Raw genomic sequence first — 13,521 nt, 5'->3', positions numbered from 1 at the left:
AAATGGTATTTCTGGTTCTAGATCCTTGAGGAATCACCACACTGTCTTCCACAATGGTTGAACTAATTTACATTCCCACCAACAGTGTAAAAGCATTCCTATTTCTCCACAGCCTCGCCGGCATCTATTGTTTCTTAACTTTTTAATGATCGTCATTCTGACTGGCATGAGATGGTGTCTCATAGTGGTTTTGATTTGCATTTCTCTAATGACCAGTGATGATGAGCTTTTTTTCATGTTTTTTGGCCACATAAATGTCTTCTTTTGAGAAGTGTCTGTTCATATCCTTCACCCACTTTTTGATGTTTTTTTTTTTTTCTTGTAAATTTGTTTAAGTCCCCTGTAAATTCTGGATATTAGACCTTTGTCAGATGAGTAGATTGCAAAACTTTTCTCCCATTCTGTAGGTTGCCAGTTCACTCTAATGATCTTTTCTTTTGCCGTGCAGAAGCTCTTTAATTAGAACCCATTTGTCAATTTTCGCTTGTGTTGCAATTGCTTTTGGTGTTTTTGTCATAAGTCTTTGCCCATGCCTATGTCCTGAATGGTATTGCCTAGGTTGTCTTCCAGGGTTTTTATGGTTTTGAGTTTTACATTTAAGTCTTTAATCCATCTTGAGGTATTTTGGTATAAAGTGTAAGGAAGGGATCAAGTTTCAGATTTCTGCATACGGCTAGCCAGTTTTCCCAGCACCATTTATTAAATAGGGAATCCTTTCCCCATTGCTTGCTTCTGTCAGGTTTGTTGAAGATCAGATGGTTGTAGTTGTGTGGTGGTATTTCTGAGGTGCCTGTTCTGTTACATTGGTCCATTATGTCTGTTTTGGTACCAGTACCATGCGGTTTTGGTTACTGTAGCCTTGTAACATAGTTTGAAGTCAGGTAGTGTGATACCTCCAGCTTTGTTTGTTTTGCTTAGCATTGTCTTGGCTATATGGGCTCTTTTTTGGTTCCATATGAAATTTAAAGTAATTTTTTCTAATTCTGTGAAGAATGTCAGTGGTAGCTTGATGGAAATAGCATTGTATCTATAAATTACTTTGGGCAGTATGGCCATTTTCATGATATTGATTCTTCCTATCCAAGAGGATGGAATGTTTTCCCATTTGTTTGTGTCCTCTCTTATTTCCTTGAGCAGTGGTTTGTAGTTCTCCTTGAAGCGGTCCTTCACATCTTTTGTCAGCTGTATTCCTAGGTATTTTATTCTCTTTGTAACAATTGTGAATGGGAGTTCATTCATGATTTCGCTGTCTGCTTGTCTTGTTGGTGTACAGGAATGCTTGTGATTTTTGCACATTGATTTTGTATCCTGAGACTATGCTTATCAGCTTAAGGAGTTTTGGCAGTGACACAATGGGGATATCTATGTATACAATCATGTCATCTGCAAACAGAGACAATTTGACTTCTTCTATTCCTATTTGAATACCCTTACTTTCTTTCTTTCTCTTGCCTGACTGCCCTGGCCAGAGCTTTCAACACTATGTTGAATAGGAGTGGTAAGAGAGGGCATCCTTGTCTTGAGCTGGTTTTCAAAGGGAATGCTTCCAGCTTTTGCCCATTCAGTATGATATTGTCTATGGGTTTGTCATAAATAGCTCTTATTATTTTGAGATACATTCCATCAATACCTAATTTATTGAGAGTTTTTAACATAAAGGGATGTTGAATTTTATCAAAGCCTTTTTCTGCATCTACTGAGATAATCATGTGGTTTTTGTCATCAGTTCTGTTATGACTGATGTTATGTGTTGGGTTATGTTTATTGATCTGTGTATGTTGAACCAGCCTTGCATCCCACTGATGAAGCCAACTTGATCATGTTGGATAACCTTTTTGATGTGCTGCTGGATTTGGTTTGCCAGTATTTTATTTTTGCATCGATGTTCATGGAGGATATTGGCATGAAGTTTTCTTTTTTTGTTGTTGTCTCTAACAGGTTTTGGTATCAGAATGATGCAGGCCTCATCAAATGAGTTAGGGAGGAGTCCCTCCTTTTCAATCGTTTGGAATAGTTTCAGAAGGAATGGTACTAGCTCCTCTTTGTACCTCTGGTAGAATTCGTCTGTGAATCCATCTGGTCCTGAGCTTTTTTTTGGTTGGTAGGCTATTAATTACTGCCTCAATTTCAGAACTTGTTATTTGTCAATTCAGGGATTCAACTTTTTCCTGGTTTAGTCTTGGGAGGATGTATGTGTCCAGGAATTTATCCATTTCTTCTAGATTTTCTAATTTATTTCCGTAGGGGTGTTCATAGCATGCTGTTGTGGTAGTTTGTATTTCTGTGGGGTCAGTGGTGATATCCCCTTTATCATTTTTTATTATCTGTTTGATTCTTCTCTCTTTTCTTCTTTATTAGTCTAGCTAGCAGTCTATCTATTTTGTTAATTTCTTCAAAAAGCCAGCTAGCTCCTGGATTCATCGATTTTTTCAAGGGTTTTTCATGTCTCTATCTCCTTCATTTCTGCTCTGAGTTTAGTTATTTCTTATCTTCTGGTAGCATTTAGGTTAGTATGCTCTTGCTTCTCTGGTTCGTTTAATTGTGATGTTACAGTGTCAATTTGAAATCTTTCCAGCTTTCTGATGTGGGCATTTAGTGCTATAAATTTCCCTCTTAACACTGCTTTAGCTGTGTCCTAGAGATTCTGGTACATTGTCTCTTTGTTCTCATTGGTTTCAAAGAGCATCTTGATTTCTGCCTTAATTTCTTTATTTGCCCAGGATTCGCTCAGGAGCAGGTTGTTCAATTTCCGTGTAGTTGTGTGGTTTTAAGTGAGTTCCTTAATCCTGAGTTCTAATTTGATTGCACTGTGGTCTGAGAGACTGTTATGATTTCCATTCTTTTGCATTTGCTGAGGAGTGTTTTACTTCCAACTATGTGGTTGATTTTAGAATAAGTGCCATGTGGCACTGAGAAGAATGTATATTCTGTTGATATGGGATGCAGAGTTCTGTAGATGTCTATTAGGTACACTTGATCAAGAGCTGAATTTAAGTCCTGAATATCCTTGTTAATTTTCTGTCTCATTGATCTGTCTAATATTTACAGTGGTATTAAACTTTCCCACTATTATTGTGTGGGAGTCTAAGTCTCTTAATAGATCTCTAAGACCTTGTTTTATGAATCTGGGTGCTCCTGTATTGGGTGCATATATATTTAGCATCGTTAGCTCTTCTTGTTGCATTGATTCCTTTATCATTATGTAATGCCCTTCTTTGTCCTTTTTTTTTATCTGTGTTGGCTTAAAGTCTGTTTTATCAGAGACTAGGATTACAACCCCTACTTTTTTGCTTTTCATTTGCTTGGTAAATTTTCCTCCATCCTTTCATTTTGAGACAATGTGTGTCTTTGCATGTGAGATAGGACTCCTGAATACAGCATACCAATGGGTCTTGGCTCTTTATCCAATTTCCCAGTCTCTCAATTTGGGCATTTAGCCCATTTACATTTAAGGTTAATATTGTTATGTGTGAATTTGATGCTGTCACAATTATGCTATCTGGTTATTTTGCACACTAGTTGATACAGTTCCCTCATAGTGTCACTGGTCTTTATATTTTGGTGTGTTTTTACAGTGTCTGGTACCTGTTTTTCTTTTCCGTATTTCGTACTTCCCTCAGGAGCTCTTGCAAGGCAGGCCTGGTGGTGATGAAATCCCTCAGCATTTGCTTATATAGAAAGGACTGTATTTCTGCTCTGCTCATGAAGCCTAATTTTGCTGGATATGAAATTCTGGGTTGAAAATTGTCTCTTTAACAATGTCGAATATTGGCCCCCTCTCTCTTCTGATTTGTAGGGTTTCTGCTGAGAGATCCACTGTTAGTCTGATGGGCTTCCCTTTGTAGGTGACCTGGCCTTCCTCTCTGGCTGCCCTTAACATTTTTTTTCTTCATTTTGACCTTGGAGAATCTGATGATTATGTGTCTTGGGGTTGATCTTCTCATGGAGTATCTTAGTGGTGTTCTCTGTATTTCCTGAATTTGAATGTTGGCCCGTCTTGCTAGGTTGGGATAATATCCTGAAGTGTGTTTTCCAATTTGGTTCCATTCTCATCTCTTTCAGGTACTCCAATCAATCATAGGTTCAGTCTTTTCACATAGTACCGTATTTCTTGGAGGCTTTGTTTGTTCCTTTTCATTCTTTTTTTTCTCTAATCTTGTCTGCATGCCTTATTTCAGCAGGATGGTCTTCAAACTCTTATATCCTTTCTACTGCTTGATCGATTTGGCTATCAATATTTGTGTATGCTTCACAAAGTTTTTGTGCTGTGTTTTTCAGCTCCATAAGGTCATTTATGTTCCTTTCTAAACTGGTTATTCTAGTTAACAACTCCTGTAACCTTTTATCAATGTTTTTAGCTTCTTTGCATTGGGTTAGAACATGCTCCTTTAGCTCAGAGGTGTTTTTTATTACCCATCTTCTGAAGACTACTTCTGTCAATTCATCAATCTCACTCTCCCTCCAGTTTCATGCCCTTGCTGGAGAGGAGTTGTGATCATTTGGAGGAGAAAAGACATTCTGGCTTTTGGAATTTTCAGCGTTTTTGTGCTGTTTTTTCCTCATCTTCAAGGATTTATCTACTTTTTATCTTTGAGGCTGATGACTGTTGGATGGGGTTTTTGTGGGGCACTCTTTTTTGTTGATGTTGTTGTTGTTGCTTTCTGTTTGTTAGTTTTTCTTCTAACAGGCCCCTCTTCTGCAGGACTGCTGCAGTTTGCTAGAGGTCCACTCTAGACCCTGTTTGCCTGGGTATCACCAGTGGAGGCTGCAGAATAGCAAAGATTGCTGCCTGCTCCTTCCTTTGGAAGCTTCATCCCAGAGGGGCACTGGCCTGATGCCAGCCAGAGGTCTCCTGTATGAGGTGTCTGTCAACACCTGTTGGGAGGTCTCTCCCAGTCAGGAGGCATGGCAATGTCAGGGACCCACTTGAGAAAGCAGTCTGTCCCTTAGTAGAGCTGGTGTGCTGTGCTGGAAGAATCCCCCTTGTCAGGATCAGCCACTCTCTTCAGAGCCAGCAGGCAGGAAAGATTAAGTCTGGCTGAAGCCATGACCGCAGCTACCCCTCCCCCTAGGTGCTCTGTCCCAGGGAGATGAGAGTTTTGTCTGTAAGCCTCTGACTGGAGCTGCTGGGTTTCCTTCAGAAATGCCCTGCCCAGTGAGGAGGAATCTAGAGAGGCAGTCTGGCACAGCTACTTTGCTGCACTGTGCTGAGTTCCACCCAGTCCCAACCTCCCAGTCTCCTTAGCACTGTCAGGGGAAAACCACCTACTAAAGGCACAGTAATGATGGTCGCCCCTCCCCTCACCAAACTCAGGCCGACTCCAGACTGCTGTGCTGGCAGTGGGAATTTCAAGCCAGTGCTTCTTAGCTTGCTGGGCTCCATGGGAGTGAGACATGCTAAACGAGACCTCTTGGCTCCCTGGCTTCAGACCCCTTTCCAAGGGAGTGGACGATTCTCCTGCCTCACTGGAGTTCCAGGTGCTACTTGAGTATGGAAAAAAAAAACCCTACAGCTCAGTGCCTGCCCAACAGCCACTCAGTTTTGTACTTGAAACCCAGGGACCTGGTGGTGTAGGCTCATGAGGGAATTTCCTGAGCCACGGATTGCAAAAATCCATGGAAAAAGCATAGTACCCCAGGGCGGGTAGCACAGTCCCTCACTGCTTCCCTTGGCTTGGGGAGGTGGAGGTCCCCCAGCTCTGTGCACTTCCCAGGTAAAGCAATGCCCCACCCTGCTTCTGTTCACTCTCTGTGGGTTGCACCCACTGCCTAACCAGTCGCAATGAGATGAACTGGGTACCTCAGTTGGAAATGCAGAAATCCCCCACCTTCTGCATCGGTCTTGCTGGGAGCTGCAGACCAGAGCTGTTTCTATTCAACCATCTTGGCCCTTCCACCGGGTTATTTTCTCACAGTGTCTTTGTCTGGTTTTGGTATTAATCTGGCTTCTTAGAAAGAGTTAGGATATAGTCCCTCTCCTTGTATTTTCTGGAAGACATTATAGATAATTAGGATAATTTCTTCCTTAAAGGTTTCATAGAATACACCACTAAATCCATCTGGACCTTGTGCTTTCTTTGAAAGGTTATTAATTATTGATTCAATTTCTTTAATAGGTACAGGCCTACTCAGACTGCCTAGTCTTTCTTGTGTGAGTTTTGGCAGATTGTGTCTTTCAAGGAATTTGTCCATTTCACTTAGGTTATGAAGTTTGTAGACATGGTTATTATTTATACTATTCCTTTATAATTCCTTTAATGTCCACAGGATCTGGAGTGATGGCCCCTCTTTTATTTCTGATATTAGTAATTTGGGTCTTTCCTCTTTTTTCTTAGCCAGACTAAAGATTTATTGATTTCATTGGTCTTTTCAAAAAACCAGCTTTTGGTTTTGTTGATTTTCTCTATTGATTTTCTGTTTTTAAATTCATTGATTTTAGCCCATGGTATGCTTTTTTCCAATGATAATTAATTAATTTTAATGTTCTATCCTTTCATTAGGTTAAAAGGCTACAAATAAATTTTCCATTCTTCTAACTAAATGGATTATTTCTTATTACACATTGCCTATTGTGCACCACAAAGTTTGCAAGAGTATATAGGAACAGTCTAATAATAGTCATCTTGCTATTAGCCATTCACAAACATAGATGTAGACTAGAAAACACTGTAGTATGTTTACTGGCTTTGTCCAGCCTGGCAGTCTTTAATCCAAACACAGCCATCCTGTGAGAAGCAATGATGATGGTTTTCTTTGCTGTCTTATTCTCTTTCCTCTTCTTGCTCCATGTCTTTGTTTAGACTATTTTTCCTACAACTCTGCACTTACCCTAACCCTACGCTATTTCCAGGGTCCTGGGATGATGAACTCAGATTTCTCCAGTCTTCTCTTTTGAAAGTGTACTTGGTCTTGAGAGTGCAGCTTCTAAAAGACAGAAACATTTTTCTTGTTTTGTGTGTGTGTGTGTGTGTGTGTGTGTGTGTATGTGCTTTTGTTTGTTTGTTTTTGAGATGGAGCTTCACTTTTATTGCTCAGGCTAGAGTGCAATGACACAATCTTGTCTCACTGCAACCTCCACCTCCCAGGTTCAAGCAATTCTCCTGCCTTAGCCTCCCGAGTAGCTGGTATTACAGGTGCCTGCCACCACACTTGGCTGTATTTTTAGTAGAGATGGGATTTCACCATGTTGGCCAAGCTGGTCTTGAACTCCTGACCTCAGATGATCTGACTGCCTCTGCCTCCCAAAGTTCTGGGATTACAGGTGTTAGCCACCATGCCCGACCAGAAATATTTTTCTTAACATTACTAGCCAAATCTCATTTTAACAGAGGGAAGATGTACAGAACAGAAGATGAAAGGAATAGGCATACTGTCCTACTATAGTAACAGTTTTCAAATTTTTCCCGTTCATAATTTCTAGACTTAAGTAGCAAGGGTCAACAAAAAAATATATAACCCTTTCTTTCCCCCAAAGGATACCTATTCTGAAGATCCAAAATATTTCTTAGCAGTTAGAAGTCTAAAAAATGTGGTGACTGATGGGATCTTTGGCATCTAGATGAGTGTCAGTCTTCAGTCCAGAGAATCTGAAGCAAAGCTCTGTGTACTCCACATCTTTATTTTCTTAGATTCACATTGCAACTATTTTTCTGACAAGAATTAAAGAAAAAAAGGAAGGAAGGATGGAAGGAAGGAAGGGGAAGGGTAAGGAAAGGGAGGGAGGGAGGGAGGGAGGGAGGGAGGGAGGGAGGACTGGTCTAGGGCAGATGAGTGAAGAAGGCAATTACCCACAAATATTAGTTTGTTGTGTCACAAGGTAAGATGCTCAAACATCATTCACACCATCTATCAATACACCTTTATCAATGAATCCCTTGTGACCTCAAGGGCTTTTTCACCCTTAAAAAGAAAAACTTATCTTACAGTAAAAGTGCTTGTGGAAGGACTCCTGTGGCATAGTCAATATAGTCTTTGGGATATAATGAAAGAGGTATGCTTGTGAGCCTGCTGTGGGAGCACAGAGGAGGGCTATTTAGGATGAAGGTAAAATTAACAATAAGGTTCTGATCATGTGACCAGCCGGTGGCAAAGTGAGGAATAAACAGATCTTTCATTCTAGTGCTCATTCTTGGGTTCGCAGCTGCCTCCTGGGTCTTATTAAATAGCCAACTTTAAATAAAAACCTGCAGAAAGAGATGTTAGCATTGACCCATTGTGATATGGGATAGGGGAAGAAAGGCAAGGTTATCAAAGCTTGACTTTGCCAACTCTGTGGTCTGCCCTGGAGCTAACCCTGCTGCTACCATTTTTTGTGTCACTTCTTCCTCTGATCTAGTTTTCCGTGCTTCCTACCAACCATCCTCAGACCTATACTGCTATAAGCACATGATGGTAGAGCCTCAATTCCCATTGCTACTCAACATCCATTTCTCCCAACTCTGATTATTCAAAGGTGCAGAACTAGGGAGAACTTGCCCTATTTCAATGTTCTGAGTGTATACCTGACTGTTTTAGGATAAACACTGAAATCAGCCCTTCTGCAGCCTATGTTTCTTGCTGTGGATTGCATCCCTATAAACTGGCTACCTTAGGAATGTGTTATTAGTAAGGAGGGAATGTGCCTCTATAGTTGTACTAAAGCCAGGTTTGCATTTGGTGTATGCTCTATGTATTGATTCATCTGTGGTGCTTGTTTTTCAAAAGCAAGGGGTGAACAACCAAAGTCTACACTTTAAAATGGAGAATATCTGACTACTTTTCTCAATTTAATTTAGATTCAGTTTTATGAATTAAAATGGCTGAACAGGTAACATCCTGGCTAGAGAAAAATCCAGTATACTCTGAGCCCCAACTAAGCTGAATGACTTACAGTTCCAAAGATTAGTCATCTCCTTGCCTTTGCACACTTTCCTGCACTTAAAATATCCTGTCCCTTTCTTCTTCAAGTAGAAGTAAGGAAGTCAAGTCTCTTAATGTCCCACTGTTTCCCAGAGTGACAGAAATATCACCCTCTGAACTCCCACATCATTTTTTTCTCTGAACAATTCTTATTTTCACCACTAGATTACTAAACCCTTGAAAGCAGATCTCAAAGTATTTAGCTCTAAAACCTTTTAAATACAATGAATTCGATTCTATATAAATGCTAAATAGGTACATAAATATACACATGTGCATAAACATTACCTACATTTCAATCCTTTCCATTGGTTCATCAACAATCTGCAAGAATGCTGATACTTAGGACTTTTAGGAAATAAATATAAAATGCAAATAAAATACCCAAGAGAAGCAAAAATAAAGAATGCAGAATACTGATTGTATGTATCCTTGAGAAAGTAAAACAGTAAAATAGATATTTACCAGAAAGCTCTACACAAAATAAACAACTTTCCCATATGTTACTTTGCAATATCAAACTCATTCACTATTTTTTATTTTAAATATCTACCACAACCCCCATATTTTTGGAGATTTTGATGAACATGCAAAAGAAATAATAAAGTCTGCTATGAGCATTGAGGCAACGTTAACACAGACTTTTGTGTGTTTAAACGTCAAGGCAAATTTGGTAAAGAAGTGTCCAGAGAATCTGAGAGCAACAATAACCTCAAGTTCATTGGAAATTTTGAAATTCTATGCATTGTCACACACATTTAGGTGAAATCTCCCTTATTGTCAAGAACCTACAAAAGGTGAAATGGGTCTTAAAGAAACATAGGATTCACAAAAAGCAGGTTATTGGTTCATGTTTAGTAAGCGTGACATAACACTATCTGCCTTTTTTGATGCTAACGATAGGAAATATTAATATAATAAAACACACTCCTATCTCTGAGGAGTTCAAATAGGGTGAGACGTAAAGTCACGCCCTCATCACGTGATAATATGGTTCCCCAAGGCCACAGAGGAGATCTGATCAATGTGTTTTCCAGAATACAATGGAAAGAGTCCTTAGTCCTAAAAGAAGAAAGAGACTCTTGTGAGATTAGGTGACTTTTGGAGTATAAGCAGGAGATGTTTGCCCATGAGATAACGCAGAGAGGATAACAAAATTCAAGGCCAAGATTGCAGCATAGGCAAAAGCAAGAATGCATGTAAACACCTGGCACATTCTATAAACTGCTAAAAATCCAGGTGCTAAGGACCCAAGCTTCCTGGGATCAGAATGAAGTGTTTGATCTGATTGTAAGGTTAACTCTACTTATTCACTTACCAGGGGAAGAAAAACAAAATTAAGAGACAGAAGTTTAAAAATCTGTTAAAATCCCCCGAGTTAGCAGAGAGGTTCTATAATTCAGAGAGGTTTGCAGTTCATCAACTATAGTTTATCGCCTTGGGAAAGTAAGAAACACGTTGAGTGTGTGTTTTCACAAGCTGCCACTTTCTGTATTCAACGTGATTTTCCAAATGGGGAGATACGATATTTTTCACAAAGAACAGGCTTCAGGAACAAAATCTTTTTAGCAAAGAAAACATTTTCAAAGTTACCATTTCACCAAACTCCCTAGGCAAATGAATATATACACCCACCTCTTAACCTCATAGTTTCCTTAGAAATGTCCAGTTGAAAGGACTTAATTAACAGTTGTGGGAGTGCACAGTTAACAACACTGGTTCTCACTCACCCAGTGATATGCTTTGGCTGTGTCCCCACCCAAATCTCTTGAATTGCAGCTCCCATAATTCCCACGTTTATGGGACAGGCCTGGTGAGAGATAACAGAATCATGGGGCCAGTTTCACCCATACTGTTCTCATGGCAGTGAATAAATCTCACGAGGTCTGATGGTTGTATAAGGGGTTTCCCTTTTTGCTTCACTCTCATTCTTCTCCTGCCTGCTGCCATATAAGATGTGACTTGCTCCTCCTTGCCTTCCACCATAATTGTGAGGCCTCCCTAGCCATGTGGAACTGTGAGTCAATTAAACTTCTTTCCTTTATAATTATCCAGTCTCAGGTATGTCTTCATTAGCAGCGTAAGAACAGACTAATACACACACAGAGCTAGGAAGCCAGTCTAGCACTCGGGAGTCCAAGTGCTATGCAGGCTATTGTTAAAGTGACTGTTAGAAGCAAAGCTCCACAGGTGAATCGCCATATAACTCTCTGTGAGGCAATAATGAGAGCATTCTCTCCTGTTCCCAGTAGTCTTGCTCCAGTCCTTCCTTTTGTCCTCCACTCTCAATTTTTCTCTTCCAGAATATCTCCCCTAATGAACCTGATCCCACTGGATATCCCTCAATTATCCATCTGGAGCTACTTACTGGCACTGTTTGCTTCATCTCTGCTTGTCATTTTCATGCATTTATATGGTGTCTCCCAACTGGACCATAAGTATTTCTGCATCTTACCTTGGCCTTTCCTGTTCACACAGTGAACATTCAATAAATTCTCTCCATTGTCTGTTTCCTAAGCTGACTGTCTTATAAGACAGATCTAAGAAATAGAGGAGTCTAGGGATTTCAGAAAAATGTATCATAATAAAAAAGCTCCAGTAGCTAACAGCTGGAAAAATTGAGGCTGCTAGCAAAAAAATATTGTGGCAACAGAGGGAAGACTAGAAAAGAAAACAACATATGATTAGAGAGTAGCCTGAGTAAGAAAGGGGAGGGAGGGACCAATAAAGGCTCACTCTCTGAGAGACTGATCACACCATTGCTATAAGGCTAGGGATCTAATTATTTGTTTTTAGGAATGTTGGACCACAACTTTCAAAACAATTTCCTTGGAAGACATGTGATAATACCAAGTAACTTTCCTTGATTTTTAAAATATTGTAAAAGTGCTTAATGTGCTTTATAAACATTACCAGAATATTTTAAATAAAATGTCACTTTGCCAAGCCACAACTCCTTTTGGCCCCATAACTTACATCAGCACAGCCTGGATTCTGGGAAGCCCCACCAAGATTTTGGTGACAGATTTCCATCACTACAAAACAATGGGGCCAGCTTGAAAATGAGATGAAGACCAACTCATCCCAAGAGAAAACATGACAGCTGAGACATGACGAGCTTGGTCTTTATCCTGGACTTTGGTTGCCTGGTGAGCATATGTAGCCTGGCATTCAGCCGCATGGAAAGCTGAGGAAAGTTAGAAAGGATACTAATAAAGTCCAGTGATGGAGAAAAGTGTCTCAAGTCCAAACAGCACTGAGATTTCTTTAACACCATTACTCACCTGCTGTTATATATTGATGAAATGTAATGACAATATTCATTTATAAGCATATCAATAGGTTCAGAACCAAGAATAACTAATACAGATGGAAAATGTAAAAGTGGATACAAATGGAAAAATAAAGACTGTCTTACTCTGATATGTTGCATGTCTACTCAGAAAAGTTGGACTAAGGTGTTGCTTTGGCAACATGAAAAGTGTAGGAAAGACCTCTCCCCAGACGATCCTCCTTCTCCCTAACCAGTTGTCTTCCAACAAGAATCTTTGCTTTTTCTTAGGCATTTCTCTTAGGAGAGGAGGTTTAAAGAAGATCAGTAATTTACTTTTCATGCATAGTAAGAGAAATAACAGGAAGCAGAAGATAAATGAGGAAAGGCCCTCAGAGTAAGAAAGAGGGACTAAGAGAATGGAAGTCACTTCATTCGTTATTTGGTCTCAGGGTTTGCCTATGTCACAAAGAAAGAGAGAGGAGAAAGCCAGTCCAGAGAAAGATAGATCAAAGAACTTGAAGGCAGACCGGGAGAGAGACTGCTACCAAAGCCATGCATGAGGAGAGGTTTGTTTTTTGTTGTTATCGTTTTTTGTTTTTCTTTCTTTCTTTTCTTTAAGAAGAGTTATGGACAAATAAATCCTACGTAGGCAGATCTGTCATAAACACTTACTCTCTGTCACGGTATCCTGTTTATTTCCTTCATAGTACTTATTGTAAGTGGCAATTAAATGATCCATCTCTGCTTTACTTCATTTCCTGTTTCTCTCAGAAAGTATTGCTGAGAAGAGGGAACTTGTCTTTTGAACAAATCGCTAGGATGCATCAAATAATATTGTTGAATGACAGAATAAATGAAAATGAGAGTCCTGCAGCGAGTTTAATCAGAATGAGCGGGGGAAGTGTGGCTACAAAGGAGCAGTGGCATTTAGGAGGACCTAGTAACTTCTAGGGGAACAGTTTCAGTACAGTTGTGTAGGGCCTAAGAGAGATCTTAAACTGGTTCTCAAAGCTGGCCTTGCATCACGCACACCATGGAGTTTTTTTTTTTTCTTACTGTGTGGAGTCCACATCAGCTCATTACAAAACAGGGGAGCACTGTTCACTCATTTTCCATGTCAGAACCACACACACTATTACCTCAGGAATGCTAAGAGGGACGCCTGTGTCATTGTGGACATTTACCACTCACAACTCCCTTCTCCCGGAAATATTTCTTCACAGCCACAGCCCTAGCGTGGGTTGGTGGGGGAGTGTGTGTGCCATCCTGGTACTCCTAACCATGATGGCAGAACATAATCCAGCCATCATCCTGGAGATGGACCAGCCCCAGGACTCCTCACCCTACTG

The 13,521-nt window shown here is 40.1% G+C and overlaps 1 pseudogene; it reads right to left on the bottom strand.

Annotated features, from left to right (window-relative positions):
• LOC134758477 (high mobility group protein B1-like) overlaps nt 1-12,911 on the bottom strand; it is a 129,229-nt pseudogene extending 116,318 nt beyond the window's left edge.
• Between the last annotated feature and the right edge of the window lie 610 nt (nt 12,912-13,521).

This window comes from Gorilla gorilla, chromosome 4 (assembly GCF_029281585.2).
Source record: "Gorilla gorilla gorilla isolate KB3781 chromosome 4, NHGRI_mGorGor1-v2.1_pri, whole genome shotgun sequence".
Classification (NCBI taxonomy): domain Eukaryota; kingdom Metazoa; phylum Chordata; class Mammalia; order Primates; family Hominidae; genus Gorilla; species Gorilla gorilla.
Note: the sequence above shows the minus strand (reverse complement) of the source record. Positions and strands in the feature narration are given on the sequence as shown.